We start from the raw sequence: 13640 nt of genomic DNA, 5'->3' as shown, positions 1-13640 counted from the left end.
GGGGTCTGAACTGAAGGGGCTGGGCTGATGGGGGGCTGAACTAATGGGAGGAATGACTAGGGACAGAACTGATGAGAGGAGTGGGGGACAGGATTAATTGCTGGTCAGAGAACGGGCAGATGCAGGGATGAGAGACCAAAATCACCTTACCCAATACCTTTGGGAGAGTGAGCTCTCTAATTGCTACTCACATTGGAGATGGGTAGAAGAAGTTCAAAAGACAGCCAAAAAAACACAAGATAATCTTTTTATAAAAATCTCATCCTTTTGGGGCCAATGTAATTATTTCTGATCTCTTCCAGGGGCCGGGGGTCCAAGGCATGATTTTTGATCTTGAGGCTGGTATTACTGCCCACCAAAGACTGTGTGGAGCCTCCTCAGACTACACTGCCCAGGGAAAGGAGTTGAGACATGCACATCTCCAAATGTCTGCGCCTCCCCAGCCTTCTCTCAGGTAGGAGGGTACTGGGGAGCTGCAGACATTTGGAGCTGTGCCACATGTCAATTCCTTCCCGTGGACAGTGCAGTGTGAGGGGGATCCACTCAGCAATGCATATCCAGAACTCTTATGTGACCCCTTCCCATGCTAACTGGCCCTCTTTTAGGAGGGACAAGCCCCAGTTTTCAGTAACTATGTTGATCCTTTTTCCATTTGGCACCTATACAAAAAGAAGGATGTTTTGTTATTAAATCTCTACACCTGTGACTTAGAAGCCTGTGACTTAGCACATCTGGGTTCAGTTTCTGGCTCTACCCAGAGTCATGTGTGAGTTTAGGCAAAATATTTAACTTCTCTGTGCCTCAGTTCCCCATCTGTAAAATGGGAATAATAATACTTTCTCCCATGCTCAGTCTGTCTCATTTATAATAATAATAAAGGGCTACTCTTGTCCAGTGTATTTCAATGGTGTCAAATAGTGTATCTTTGTTTTTCTTTTCAAATGTCCCTATTTACAGCTCTCAGATGTTATCTGGAACGTTGCCTCTTGTACCTCAATCCATTCCCCACAATGTTTATCTTAATCCATGCAATCTGCCTCACTCGCACCACCACCATATTCTTGGTGGCTCTACCCTGGTTCTCAGCTCTCACCCCTACTCTATTCTTCACCGTGGGAAGTCTTTGCTAGCGCTGCCTAGTTTTACAACAAAGAGCAGGGGAGAATAAGTAAAGGCAAGAGGAGATAGAAAAGGTGGGTTGAAGATTGAGGAGGTAGTGAGTTAGAAAATGGGACCCTCAACCCCAAAGAATAATCTCACTAGGTGCCCCCAAAATCCTACAGCCATCTCTGAATGTCCTCATGTGTTGGTGACAATCTAAAACTGCTAATAAATAAATGCTAGTATCAGTTTGTGAAACCTTCATTTTGATCTTTAAGGCTGAATGACCACTTCATCCAGATTAGAAAAATCTCCTGAGCATTTTCCAGCTCAGGCATAAACAGAGAGCCAGCTCTCTATCTAGCAAACAAGGACAGTGAGCCCTGCTAGGAATCTTAATGTCCAAAGAGGTCACACAGGTTATAATTGACTCTCATTAGCCTCCACAAACAGCACAGTTCTTTACCTACAGCCAAGTGGGAAGGCGTGACATTTTTACTTCCCTTGGAAGTATCAAAGGAAATCAAAGACATCACTCACAGTCTGATGCTTACAACCGATGTGAGAGGAAAACCCATCATCACTAATTGGAGACAAATTCTGGGAAGTAATTTGTAGATCCATACAGCTGACTGATCACTTCAAGTGGTGATCAAAGCCACTGAAATCAACTCTTCCCACTGCTAGGGAGCTAATAATGTAAAGTAGAAACATATGTAGAGAAAGCTATTATTACGATAATTATTTATATTGCTGTAACATTCAGATACAGTCACATGTACACAGACATAGCTCAAAGACCGTCCTTGCCCTAACCACCCAGTCCCTGCTGGGTGACCTTAGGCAAGTCACTTCACTTTTCTGTGCTGTTTCTCCATCTGTAAAAGGGGGGATAATGACACTTTCCTTTGTACAGTGCTTTAAGAGCATTATTAATTATTAATTATTATTATATTTATTATTATTATTTTAATAATAATGAATTTACAATCTAGTGTTCTCCTTTTGCAAAGCTAGCAAATTCCACTTCTTGCAAAAGAGGTTAAGATATTAGCATAGTTAGGATTTACATTTATGTTATGGCTTTATCATAAAAGCTTGCAAAGGTGTAATAAGTTGATACATGCAAACTATATAAAGAGTTCATTTACTTCTTTTATGTGGCGCCTCTGTTACTAGAGGTTTGCAACTATGGTAGCCCTTTCTTTACGGTCCTCTGATAATCTCTTTGTGGTTGAATAGTCCTTTTGATCCACCCAGGATATCACATAGTCCATCCAAGATCTTTTTCTGTCTTGTGTTCTTTTTCCATCTATGTTCCCTTCCAGTGCCCATAAATATGCATCACCCGTTGAACCTAATGTGCTCTGCAAATCGAATCTCTCTTTTTCTAAGATTTCTAACAAGTGTTTGCTGAGTTTCAATAATCTGCAATATTTTTCATTGGTTACACGGTCCATCCATGATATTTTCAGAATTCTTCTTTAACAGCATCATATGAAGAATTGTAGTTTCTTTATTATTTATTGTTTGAATGTTCATGTTTCACAGCCATAATTTAACACAGACAAAATGTAAGTTTTTAAGAATTAGAATTTAGTTTTCAGATGTATGTCCCTTCCCATCAGATGTTTATTCTTCCAGAACATCTCTTTCACTTTTGCTATTCTAGGGCCGACTTCAGGATCTGAACTTCCATCCTCTGTAATGCTTCCTAAGCAGCAATAATTTGTTACTTGCTGTATGGCTGAGTCATTCACTGAAATCTTGCACCTTTACCCAGGCTCCCTGCCAACCACCATAGTTTTTGTCTCGTCCACATTCAACTCTAGCCCATATTCTTTGCCTGTTCATCTAGAATCTCCACTAACTTCATCAGACCTTCTTCTGAATCAGCCAACAGCACTGTGTCACCTGTATAGTGAACATTATTCACCCATTTTTCATACATTTTAATACCTTTTCTCTGTTTCTTCAACTGATCAAACATTCACTATAAATGTTGAATAAAGTTGGTGACATTATGCAACCTCATATCACTCTTCTCTTGATTTTTACTAGCTTGTCATTTTCATCTCCCATTATAGTCATCCTCTGATTCCAGTATAATTGTTTTAATACTCAGAGTTCATATCCATCAGTCCCTACAGCTCTTAATATATTGAGCAATCTGTAGTAGTAGATCTGTCAAATGCTTTTTGAAAACCAATGAAATGCAAATATACTGTTTTCCCCATTTCAATGGATCTTTCTAATATGAGCTTCAATTTCATAATGGCATTTATCATGCCCTTTCCACAAGTGAAGCTGTAAAGTTGTTCACTTATTTCCTTATCGGTCTTGAACAACTCACAAAAATATTTTAAAGGCATGCAATTCTACGCTGGTTGTTCCGTAGTATTTACAGTCCATCACATTGTTCTTTCAGGGGATTTGAATACACAGTGAGGTTGTAAAATCTTCTGGTAATTCTGTCTCAAACATATTCTTCATTATCTCTGACAGGGCTTTCAGGTCTTCATCTCATATGCTTTTTAACAATTCAGCCGGTATTCCATCACAACCTAGTGCTTTTCCATTCAAAAGTCTTCTTATTACAAGAAGCTTACAAGAAGTGGAAGGTTGGACATATGACCAGGGAAGAGTATAAAAATATTGCTCGGGCATGTAGGAAAGATATCAGGAGGGCCAAATCGCACCTGGAGCTGCAGCTAGCAAGAGATGTCAAGAGTAACAAGAAGGGTTTCTTCAGGTATGTTGGCAACAAGAAGAAAGCCAAGGAAAGTGTGGGCCCCTTACTGAATGAGGGAGGCAAGCTAGTGACAGAGGATGTGGAAAAAGCTAATGTACTCAATGCTTTTTTTGCCTCTGTTTTCACTAACAAGGTCAGCTCCCAGACTGCTGTGCTGGGCAACACAAAATGGGGAAGAGATGGCCAGCCCTCTGTAGAGATAGAGGTGGTTAGGGACTATTTAGAAAAGCTGGACGTGCACAAGTCCATGGGGCCGGACGAATTGCATCCGAGAGTGCTGAAGGAATTGGCGTCTGTGATTGCAGAGCCCTTGGCCATTATCTTTGAAAACTCGTGGCGAACGGGGGAAGTCCCGGATGACTGGAAAAAGGCTAATGTAGTGCCCATCTTTAAAAAAGGGAAGAAGGAGGATCCTGGGAACTACAGGCCGGTCAGCCTCACCTCAGTCCCTGGAAAAATCATGGAGCAGGTCCTCAAAGAATCAATCCTGAAGCACTTAGAGGAGAGGAAAGTGATCAGGAACAGTCAGCATGGATTCACCAAGGGAAGGTCATGCCTGACTAATCTAATCGCCTTTTATGATGAGATTACTGGTTCTGTGGATGAAGGGAAAGCAGTGGATGTATTGTTTCTTGACTTTAGCAAAGCTTTTGACACGGTCTCCCACAGCATTCTTGTCAGCAAGTTAAGGAAGTATGGGCTGGATGAATGCACTATAAGGTGGGTAGAAAGCTGGCTAGATTGTCGGGCTCAACGGGTAGTGATCAATGGCTCCATGTCTAGTTGGCAGCCGGTGTCAAGTGGAGTGCCCCAGGGGTCGGTCCTGGGGCCCGTTTTGTTCAATATCTTCATAAATGATCTGGAGGATGGTGTGGATTGCACTCTCAGCAAATTTGCGGATGATACTAAACTGGGAGGAGTGGTAGATACGCTGGAGGGGAGGGATAGGATACAGAAGGACCTAGACAAATTGGAGGATTGGGCCAAAAGAAATCTAATGAGGTTCAATAAGGATAAGTGCAGGGTCCTGCACTTAGGATGGAAGAATCCAATGCACCGCTACAGACTAGGGACCGAATGGCTCGGCAGCAGTTCTGCGGAAAAGGACCTAGGGGTGACAGTGGACGAGAAGCTGGATATGAGTCAGCAGTGTGCCCTTGTTGCCAAGAAGGCCAATGGCATTTTGGGATGTATAAGTAGGGGCATAGCGAGCAGATCGAGGGACGTGATCGTTCCCCTCTATTCGACACTGGTGAGGCCTCATCTGGAGTACTGTGTCCAGTTTTGGGCCCCACACTACAGGAAGGATGTGGATAAATTGGAAAGAGTACAACGAAGGGCAACGAAAATGATTAGGGGTCTAGAGCACATGATTTATGAGGAGAGGCTGAGGGAGCTGGGATTGTTTAGTCTGCAGAAGAGAAGAATGAGGGGGGATTTGATAGCTGCTTTCAACTACCTGAAAGGGGGTTTCAAAGAGGATGGCTCTAGACTGTTCTCAATGGTAGCAGATGACAGAACGAGGAGTAATGGTCTCAAGTTGCAATGGGGGAGGTTTAGATTGGATATTAGGAAAAACTTTTTCACTAAGAGGGTGGTGAAACACTGGAATGCGTTACCTAGGGAGGTGGTAGAATCTCCTTCCTTAGAGGTTTTTAAGGTCAGGCTTGACAAAGCCCTGGCTGGGATGATTTAACTGGGACTTGGTCCTGCTTTGAGCAGGGGGTTGGACTAGATGACCTTCTGGGGTCCCTTCCAACCCTGATATTCTATGATTCTATGATTCTATTACGGCCATGATTTCCTCATCCATTATTGGTGGGTGCGATAGTCCCAATGATCCTGCAGGAGAAATAAGACCTACCTGGCCCGTGATGGCCTGGGGGGGCTGTACCTGGGAGCAATCAGATGATCCAGGTGGTGGTCCTTTAGCTAATTAGAATTGGAACCCCTGAGTTAGGAGGCTGCTAGAATAGTAAAAGAATAGTAAAATAGTAAAAGTTGCCCTAGGGAAAGGGAGCTCTCTTCAGGTAAGGCTGGCAGATGCTGCAGGAGGAGGAACAAGCGCTGAAGGAGGGGTAGGGTCAACAGTAAGATCCCCAAGAAACCTCTCAAGCCCCTGCCTGAGGAAGACATTGGGAGACTCCTGTCAGTAAGTCCAGGAAGAAGGCTGGTGTCTGTCCCTAGAGGGGAGAGGCCTACAGTTTGAGCCTGGTTCCCTGGTTCCTGTGAATCTGAGACCCTGGGTGAGTTTGAGACAAGAATGGCTTCTGGCATCTTACTGAAGACAAGAAGCAAGTAGATGACGACTTGAGTACCTGAAACTGAAGCTTTGGACTATCTCTTCATGTTAGCTTATTGGTTACTAATAAATAAAGTCTGTCTTTGGTAAGAGAACCTTGGAGGCAAAACCAGATATGGGAGTTATTTATATAGCTAGAAGGAGAAACTGAGGCACAGCACATGAGTTTGTGACAGTGGAGTTACCTGACTCATCTCTACTTTAGATTTTTCAGGCTTATCATCACCATATAGTTCCTGGGTATAATCTCAAAATCTCTCATTCTTGTTTTTAGGATCTGTCAAATATTGTCCATTTTTGTTCTTAAGGGTCATATTGATCAACTTTCTTCTGTAATTAAAGTCTCATATCTTGTGACACATCTCACTTTGTTCTCTTTATCCAACTGTTTAACTTTTTTGCATGTCGCATTCAAACTTTGTAAATCTGCATTTATTCCTTATCATTTTATTTAGCCTTCGGTATTCCTCTTTTTCTGTTGTTGATCTTTGTGCTTTTATTTTTCTTCTTTCATCCACACTTTCATCTGTTATCCATGGGTTTTTCTTAGCTAATAACTTCTTCCGCACGTGATTATCTGTAGTTCATTGACCCACCACTGAAATGCTGCCACCTTCCATAACAGAATGTGGAAGACATTTAGCAGTGCACAGCAATATTCCCACGCGCATGAGGCAGAAAGCGAAGAAGAATATTGTTATGGGAGGAGCCAATAGGCAGCACAGTTATATATAGTCTTACAAATTCTTTTTCTTAGCATGCAAACAAACTTTAAGTCTTTGAAGAAAAGCTGTAGTGGTCTTACGTGAGAAGTGTGGCAGATAGCAGTTTGCTCTCAATCTTATTTTTTATATTTGGAGAAGTTCTTAGGACAGGATAGCTTCCTAGGGAACTGGACGTTGGTGTGTGGATTGAAACTTGTGGAATAGGAGATTGCATGCATTCTGTCAGTGACGGTCTCTGTTCCAAGACTGGTGTATGTGTGTAAATAAAGCAGCTGGGTCACTGACATGCAGGGTTCCAGTATTCCCCTGTTGCATTATTAGAAATGGAACACTGGTGTTAGGAGAAAGGGAAGAAATGTATTATCTGGTTGAAATAGCAAAGGAAATTTGGCACCAACTCTTATGAGAAGTGCTTGGAATCTTTTATGTTATAAATGCTCAGGACCTGTTTTGCACATCATTCAAAAAGTTGTTTGATTCAGGAAGCCTATTGCACAGTACATCAGTTTAACAGACCCATTACAGCTAAATCAAAGGTTACAAAGAAATTCTAATGATTTCTTTGTACCTGAGTCAACTGAACTGGCACCACTTTCCCTAACCATTGGTCCCTTTTGGATTCCTTTCGGCTGGTGATTGGTGCAGCCCACATCTGTCTTTCTGCCCACCATCTTTCTGCTTATCTAGGTACAGTAACTCCTCACTTAACGTTGTAGTTATGTTCCTAAAAAATGATACTTTAAGCAAAACGATGCTAAGTGAAGCCAATTTTCCCCTAAGAGTTAATGTAATCATAGAATCATAGAATCATAGAATATCAGGGTTGGAAGGGACCCCAGAAGGTCATCTAGTCCAACCCCCTGCTCAAAGCAGGACCAAGTCCCAGTTAAATCATCCCAGCTAGGGCTTTGTCAAGCCTGACCTTAAAAACCTCTAAGGAAGGAGATTCTACCACCTCCCTAGGTAACGCATTCCAGTGTTTCACCACCCTCTTAGTGAAAAAGTTTTTCCTAATATCCAATCTAAACCTCCCCCATTGCAACTTGAGACCATTACTCCTCGTTCTGTCATCTGCTACCATTGAGAACAGTCTAGAGCCATCCTCTTTGAAACCCCCTTTCAGGTAGTTGAAAGCAGCTATCAAATCCCCCCTCATTCTTCTCTTCTCCAGACTAAACAATCCCAGCTCCCTCAGCCTCTCCTCATAAGTCATGTGCTCTAGACCCCTAATCATTTTCGTTGCCCTTCGTTGTACTCTTTCCAATTTATCCACATCCTTCCTGTAGTGTGGGGCCCAAAACTGGACACAGTACTCCAGATGAGGCCTCACCAGTGTCGAATAGAGGGGAACGATCACGTCCCTCGATCTGCTCGCTATGCCCCTACTTATACAACCCAAAATGCCATTGGCCTTCTTGGCAACAAGGGCACACTGCTGACTCATATCCAGCTTCTCGTCCACTGTCACCCCTAGGTCCTTTTCCGCAGAACTGCTGCCGAGCCATTCGGTCCCTAGTCTGTAGCGGTGCATTGGATTCTTCCATCCTAAGTGCAGGACCCTGCATTTATCCTTATTGACCTCATTAGATTTCTTTTGGCCCAATCCTCCAGTTTGTCTAGGTCCTTCTGTATCCTATCCCTCCCCTCCAGCGTATCTACCACTCCTCCCAGTTTAGTATCATCCGCAAATTTGCTGAGAGTGCAATCCACACCATCCTCCAGATCATTTATGAAGATATTGAACAAAACGGGCCCCAGGACCGACCCCTGGGGCACTCCACTTGACACCGGCTGCCAACTAGACATGGAGCCATTGATCACTACCCGTTGAGCCCGACAATCTAGCCAGCTTTCTACCCACCTTATAGTGCATTCATCCAGCCCATACTTCCTTAACTTGCTGACAAGAATGCTGTGGGAGACCGTGTCAAAAGCTTTGCTAAAGTCAAGAAACAATACATCCACTGCTTTCCCTTCATCCACAGAACCAGTAATCTCATCATAAAAGGCGATTAGATTAGTCAGGCATGACCTTCCCTTGGTGAATCCATGCTGACTGTTCCTGATCACTTTCCTCTCCTCTAAGTGCTTCAGGATTGATTCTTTGAGGACCTGCTCCATGATTTTTCCAGGGACTGAGGTGAGGCTGACCGGCCTGTAGTTCCCAGGATCCTCCTTCTTCCCTTTTTTAAAGATGGGCACTACATTAGCCTTTTTCCAGTCATCCGGGACTTCCCCCGTTCGCCACGAGTTTTCAAAGATAATGGCTAAGGGCTCTGCAATCACAGCCGCCAATTCCTTCAGCACTCTCGGATGCAATTCGTCCGGCCCCATGGACTTGTGCACGTCCAGCTTTTCTAAATAGTCCCTAACCACCTCTATCTCTACAGAGGGCTGGCCATCTCTTCCCCATTTTGTGTTGCCCAGCACAGCAGTCTGGGAGCTGACCTTGTTAGTGAAAACAGAGGCAAAAAAAGCATTGAGTACATTAGCTTTTTCCACATCCTCTGTCACTAGCTTGCCTCCCTCATTCAGTAAGGGGCCCACACTTTCCTTGGCTTTCTTCTTGTTGCCAACATACCTGAAGAAACCCTTCTTGTTACTCTTGACATCTCTTGCTAGCTGCAGCTCCAGGTGCGATTTGGCCCTCCTGATATCTTTCCTACATGCCCGAGCAATATTTTTATACTCTTCCCTGGTCATATGTCCAAGCTTCCACTTCTTGTAAGCTTCTTTTTTATGTTTAAGATCCGCTAGGATTTCACCATTAAGCCAAGCTGGTCGCCTGCCATATTTACTATTCTTTCGACTCATCGGGATGGTTTGTCCCTGTAACCTCAACAGGGATTCCTTGAAATACAGCCAGCTCTCCTGGACTCCCTTCCCTTTCATGTTAGTCCCCCAGGGGATCCTGGCCATCTGTTCCCTGAGGGAGTCAAAGTCTGCTTTCCTGAAGTCCAGGGTCCGTATCCTGCTGCTTACCTTTCTTCCCTGCGTCAGGATCCTGAACTCAACCAACTCATGGTCACTGCCTCCCAGATTCCCATCCACTTTTGCTTCCCCCACTAATTCTACCCGGTTTGTGAGCAGCAGGTCAAGAAAAGCGCTCCCCCTAGTTGGCTCCCCTAGCACTTGCACCAGGAAATTGTCCCCTACGCTTTCCAAAAACTTCCTGGATTGTCTATGCACCGCTGTATTGCTCTCCCAGCAGATATCAGGAAAATTAAAGTCACCCATGAGAATCAGGGCATGCGATCTAGTAGCTTCCGTGAGTTGCCGGAAGAAAGCCTCATCCACCTCATCCCCCTGGTCCGGTGGTCTATAGCAGACTCCCACCATGACATCACTCTTGTTGCACACACTTCTAAACTTAATCCAGAGACACTCAGGTTTTTCCACAGTTTCGTACCGGAGCTCTGAGCAGTCATACTGCTCCCTTACATACAGTGCTACTCCCCCACCTTTTCTGCCCTGCCTGTCCTTCCTGAACAGTTTATAACCATCCATGACTGTACTCCAGTCATGTGAGTTATCCCACCAAGTCTCTGTTATTCCAATCACGTCATAATTCCTTGACATCACCAGGACCTCCAGTTCTCCCTGCTTGTTTCCAAGGCTTTGTGCATTTGTATATAAGCACTTGAGATAACCTGTTGATCGCCCCTCATTCCCAGTATGAGGCAGGAGCCCTCCCCTCACAGACCTTCCTGCCTGTGCTTCCTCCCGGTATCCCGCTTTCCCACTTACCTCAGGGCTTTGGTCTCCTTCCCCCGGTGAACCTAGTTTAAAGCCCTCCTCACTAGGTTAGCCAGCCTGCTGGCAAAGATGTTCTTCCCTCTCTTCGTAAGATGGAGCCCGTCTCTGCCCAGCACTCCTCCTTCATGGAACACCATCCCATGGTCAAAGAATCCAAAGCCTTCTCTCCGACACCACCTGCGTAGCCATTCGTTGACCTCCACGATTCGACGGTCCCTACCCAGGCCTTTTCCTTCCACGGGGAGGATGGACGAGAACACCACTTGCGCCTCCAACTCCTTTATCCTTCTTCCCAGAGCCACATAGTCCGCAGTGATCCGCTCAAGGTCATTCTTGGCAGTATCATTGGTGCCCACGTGGAGAAGCAGGAAGGGGTAGCGATCCGAGGGCTTGATGAGTCTCGGCAGTCTCTCCGTCACATCACGAATCTTAGCCCCTGGCAAGCAGCAGACTTCTCGGTTTTCCCGGTCAGGGCGGCAGATAGATGACTCAGTCCCCCGGAGGAGAGAGTCCCCGACCACCACCACCCGCCTTCTCCTCTTGGGAGTGGTGGTCGTGGAACCCCCAACCTCAGGACATCGCATCTCATGCCTCCCAACCAGCGGAGTCTCCTTCCGCTTTCTCCCCCCAGACATATCATCTGGTCCACTCTCCGCATTGGTACCTGTGGAGAGAACATGAAAGCGGTTAGTTACCTGTGTCTGTGTTACTGGAACCCGGACATTCCGCTTACCTCTTCTGGAGGTCACATGTTGCCAAGCTTCTTCACTGGCCTCTTGTTTCCTCTGTGCAACCTGCTCTACATCTTTAGAGCTTTGTGCCCCTAGAAGGCTATCCTGAGTTTGGTCCAGAAAATCCTCAGTCTCTCGTATACAACGCAGGGTCGTTACCTGTTGCTCCAGACCTTCAATCTTCTCTTCCAATATGGAGACCAGCTTGCACTTTGTACAGACAAAGTCGCTTCTGTCCTGTGGAAGAAAGACAAACATGGCACATCCAGTGCAGGTCACAACAGCTGAATTCCCCCCTTCCATATCACCTACCTACTACGGAGCTTCCTCAGAGACGTTGGCAAGATGTAAGCCTCACTGGGCTCGCTCCAGGCGAACTCCCAGGCAAACTCCTGCTGTGAGCGGCTCTGCTATCCCCGCTGCTCCGCTGGTTCGCTGCCGCTCCGCTGGTTCGCGAGGCTCCGGCTATTTTTAAACAGCCAGGCTTCCCTGACGCAAACACACAGACACCCTAATGCCCGCCCCCTGCAGGCTAGCAGCCAATCAGACACTCACTCAGGCTCCCTCCCAGCAAACACACGCTCGGATACTTCCTCAGCAAGCAAACACACACACTCGGATACTTACCAGTCCCAGGCAAACTCCTGCTGTGAGCTGCTCTGCTGTCCCCGCAATGGGGAGGTAGGTTCCAGGGAAATTTTTTTTGCCAAACAAAAGACTAGATAGATACACACACACACACACACACACACAGTATAAGTTTTAAACAAACAGTTTAATACTGTACACTGCAATGACGAATGTGAAGCTTGGTTGAGGTAGTGGAGTCAGAACGTGGAAGAGGGTGGGATATTTCCCAGGGAATGCCTTAACTGCTAAATGATGAACTAGCACTGGCTGAGCCCTCAAGGGTTAACACATTGTTGTTAATGTAGCCTCACACTCTACAAGGCAGCATGAATGGAGGGAGGGGAGACTGCATGTCAGAGAGAGACAGAAACACATACCGTGTGTGTGAGAGAGAGACGTGCATTGCCCCTTTAAGTACGCTGACCCCACTGTAAGTACACTGCCTTTTTAAGTTAAGTTAAGACAGCAGCTGCTGCAAGAAAGCTCCCTCCCATCCTGAGCCCAGTCATGTCCCCACCCCTGCTCTGTGGAGATGGGGTAAAGGAGCGGGGGCAAGAGCAGGGGGTGAGGGGGACACCCTGACATTAGACCCCTCCCCCTCTGCGCACAGCAAGCAGGAGGCTCCCAGGAGCAGTTCCAAGGCAGAGGGCAGGAGCAGCACATGGCAGTGTGAGGAGGGACAGCTGAACTGCCGGCAATTGATAACCTGCTGGGTGGTTGCCACACAGGGAACTTAGGGGAGCCGATGGGGGGCTGCCACCGGTCCACCCTGGTTCCAAGCCCCGACCAGCTAGCTCCAATGGGCTGCTTTTTCTGCAAGCAGTGGACAAAGCAGGCGGCTGCCAAACAATGTTATAAGGGAGCATTGCGCAACGTTAAACGAGCATGTTCTCTAATTGATCAGCAATGTAACAATGAAACAACATTAACCAGGACGGCTTTAAGTAAGGAGTTATGGTATTTAGTTTAGTAGGTCCATAACTCTCATTGCTGTGCTACGTGGTTGCAAATGGAGACTGAAGCCTTGTATTTATCCACATGTAACCCTTCTGCCAGGTGGAGCCAGCAGCACCCAGGACCGGGTTCAATATCTAGGGGTTCCTTTTCAACAATACAACACAGAACTGGCTTGAGCCCCCACACAATAACCTGGGAAAATTACACATCACCCTGAGAGCCTCTGAGAGGCAATACTTCCCCACTCGCAAGCACAGAGTCTGAGTGTAGAAAAGAAACTTCTAATGAAAGGAGGGAAGTCACCCAACATTAATTAGGGAAAAATGCCAGAAGCAGAATTCATAATCATAAAACTGTGAGCAGGACACCCACCCCAGAGTGAACCAGAACTTCTTTTTTTGTGCCCCTCTCTGCTCCCTCACCATACCCCACTCACAGTGGTTGTCCTTGGTCACTGAGGACCCAGGATTCAGAGATGCATCTGTGTGAATTCACCTCCAACCCAGGAAAGAAGGCAGCTAGCTTGCTCCGCCATCTGAGCACTTGTGCTGGCTGGCCGCCTCGCCAGCTGCTTGTGACTCCCGCCGGCCGTCCTTCTGCTGTCACCTTCTGCTGCCACCTGCCTCTCCGCTGTGATCTCTCCAGATCAGTTTCTCAGTGTTTGTCACCTCTTAGTGATTTTTAGC

The sequence above is a fragment of the Dermochelys coriacea genome, chromosome 11, assembly GCF_009764565.3.
Source record: "Dermochelys coriacea isolate rDerCor1 chromosome 11, rDerCor1.pri.v4, whole genome shotgun sequence".
In the NCBI taxonomy this organism is placed as follows: domain Eukaryota; kingdom Metazoa; phylum Chordata; order Testudines; family Dermochelyidae; genus Dermochelys; species Dermochelys coriacea.
Note: the sequence above shows the minus strand (reverse complement) of the source record.